The following is a 3,223-nucleotide window of genomic DNA, read 5'->3' as shown; positions in this document are numbered from 1 at the left end:
TCATGTGAGGAGCAGATGTCTGGCTTCTCAGGACTCCGCTGTCTGTAATGATCCATCTATAATTGGAAATGGGGGATACACACCAAATCCGACGCTCCTCTCCCATCTCAACTTATATCTGTTGTCTCAAACAATAGGCTGGAGAAGTAAGCCTCAGCTGAGAGAAAAACATTATTACACACACAGGAGTTAGATGCAACCCACAGACATATATTTATAAAAATCATAAACACGTACTTATACCCAGACACCCACATTTAGTTATATAAGCACCCCTGGGTCACACAGAGCCTACAGACTCTAAACATGCATTTAAAGGAGAGAGAGTCGGTCAGTGTGATTAATATAAATACAGACATTTAAAAACCTCTATATTGAAAATGATGAATCATTGTAGCCACCGACTAAAGTCTTTACAGTTCATAAGGAGAAACCAGGATGCCAACAGTCCCCCATTTTCTATGCAGATTTTTAAAGGGGGAAGATTACTGAGATTTTTAAACACAAAAGCTCCTCTTCTTGTTTGTTCAGCAGGAGGGTTTTGAAAGCTGGATTTGGGAATTTTAAGGGTGATCTCTCTGTGTTGATGGCTACACAACTTTTTCTTTTTTTTCACTGTATTTTAGTCACTGTAGAACAAAAAACCCGGCTCACCACAGTGACCATTTCTCATATTTTCCTGCCATTCTGCCCAACAAATTTGAAACCTTAAATACTGTATGAAGCACCTCAGTTTGTACTGCTTATTGTTTAAGGGTTGTTTGTCTGTATTTTCAGTGGATTCCATGTGCCATTCTTTTCTTGGCTGAAGTCTCCATTTTATGAAGGTTTTTTTCTTTTCTTTCTTTTTTCAGATGTAGGGAGCAACATACGTGCACAATCACACAATGTTAATTTCAAGCCTTCTTTGCAGAGGCATGGGACATTTTATATCTGCATCTGCTGTCTATAACTTTTAAGTGGTTTTAATCATGGACAGTCAAGAAATGGTCACCTGAACCTCTGGAAGGTTTAAGCAGAATGTTTTTCAAGGAGATATTGAAAAATACTATACGGTGTGCGGGCTTTTTGTTTGTTTTGAGTGTATTTTTTCTTGGTAAGGTGATTTGTATAGCTTCCCCCCCCCAAGAAAAGGAAAACATAAACATCAACAAGAACAAAGTTAACCAAACTTCGAAAATGGGCACCCTTTAAGGCACAGTGTTTCCGAATTTCATCACAAAGTGAATACTCACCTCACTGGCCCCTTTTCCCACCCACCCCCCTTTTTTTCTACTTCCTTCCAGGGTGCGGAAGGATTCCCACAGCCAGAAGGGAAGTCCAGTGAAGGCTCTCTGCCCCTGGGGCAGAAAATAAATGACAGGAGGGAATGAGGAGGGACCAGGGCAATTTGGGGTGGAAGTTATTAAACCTGATAAGAGTGAATCTGCAAAGGGCGATTGTCTGTAAATCTCAGGACTGCTGAGCGCTGCTGTGCGCTCGGAAGAGAGGGCTCCGGCCAACCACGGTGGATATCGATTCGATAAAAACCAGGAAGATGCTTCATATCGTGCAGAATGAAAAATTCTGCAGATTTTTAATTTAAGGTTTTCAAAGATAAGCCAAATGAAAGGAACTCGAAGAAGGTGCTTCAGAAGGAACTTCAGAAATAAACCCTTTCTTCATTTCCTGTTTAATTTTTATGTTTTGCCTTTCCCTCCCTCCCTCCCCCTCCTTCCTTTTTCCTCCATTCCGTTTTCCTTCCTCCCTCCCTCCCTCCCTGACTCCCTTCCTTTCTTCCTTTTTCCTTCCTTTCTCCTTTCCTCTATGTTAAACATTAACAGCTTAAAGTATACAAAATCTGTACAGATTTTCCACGAGGAGCTTGAGCGAAGATTTCCTTCTTTGCCCCCAGAGCTAGTCTGGACATGGGGAGGCATTCTTCCTAATTTTGTTGTGTGGTGGGATTTGAAATGGCTTTTACCCTCCCTTTCCAGAACTAAAATCAGTCCCAGATCAATATTTTGCAAGATAAATATTATAGACTTGGAAATTCAGATTCTCTAGACAGAAATTTGTTAATGGGAATAACTGTCTTTTCCTTTTCAAACCAATAACCCCTTTATCTTTTTTACCTAAAGATCATTCCAACCCAAATAAAAAGCACTTGGAGAAAATCTTAATTTTTTTCCTCTGAATGCTTTTAACACCTTTTTTATCTCTTTTTGGTATATCATTGCTTAGTCTATAATAAATAAACTCTAAAACTTGAAACTAAAAGAAAACCTCAGAGGGATATTTTATATTAAAAAACTACTTAAAAATATATATGTTTTAGTGTAACTATTTATATAGCCATATATACATAGATATAATTTCAAATTTTCATATGTAATTTTATTTTATGGTAAAATAGATATTTTTAAAATTAGAAACGTCTGGAAATATTTGGTTAACATTTATGTAAACTCTTCAGAAAAACTGAAATCTGGTTTATTAAGAATGAAGCATAAATTTAAAAATATACATACATATAAAGAGATACCCAAAAAAATACATAAGTACAATTAAAGTCCGAGTCAATTTTTCAACGTGGGCCTTATTCAAAAAATCCTAGAAATTGCAAGGGAAATTTTTCTTAGGGAACCTTCCGTAAGTCATTGAACGGGCAACAGCGCCCTCTGTCGGGATTTTGTGTAAGCAAATCCTGCACGGCCGCTAGATTTTTTTTTTTTTTTCTCCAGCGATATCTTCCGGTTCTTGAAAACCTTTCATTGCTTAAGAGAATTTTAAAAGCTCAATTTTTATCATATCTACTAATTTTTGAAATGATTGTTTAAGCATCTATAAAGTTCAAGTGCCTCAAAAAATGTACAAATAAAATCTCATTCTCTACTAAGAAAAATTTCCTAACTTGAGCCAGCTTCTCTCGCTCTTAACTTTCTGTTGCATTTCGCTTTAACCTTCCAATCAACGTGAGGTAAGGAAAGATTTCCGCAAGGACTCAATAAATGCAAAACAAAATAAAGGCAAAGGCAAAAACCCCTTTGGTTTTGAAGGGAAGATAAACGAGCAAAATATGTATTTTCATCATCATTTCATTTTCCATTTCGTCTTGCCCTATGCCCATTTTTTTGTTTTGTTTTTGTTTTTTCAGGGGTGGCACACGCTTGCCTAAATAGAAGCGCACTGGAGACATCCCAAGTAGTTATATTCGTATTTTCCCCTCTCACTTATATTTATT

This window comes from Mesoplodon bidens (genome assembly GCF_964165515.1).
Source record: "Mesoplodon bidens genome assembly, chromosome: 10".
Classification (NCBI taxonomy): domain Eukaryota; kingdom Metazoa; phylum Chordata; class Mammalia; order Artiodactyla; family Ziphiidae; genus Mesoplodon; species Mesoplodon bidens.
The sequence above is the reverse complement of the archived record's forward strand: the minus strand, read 5'-3'. Positions refer to the sequence as shown.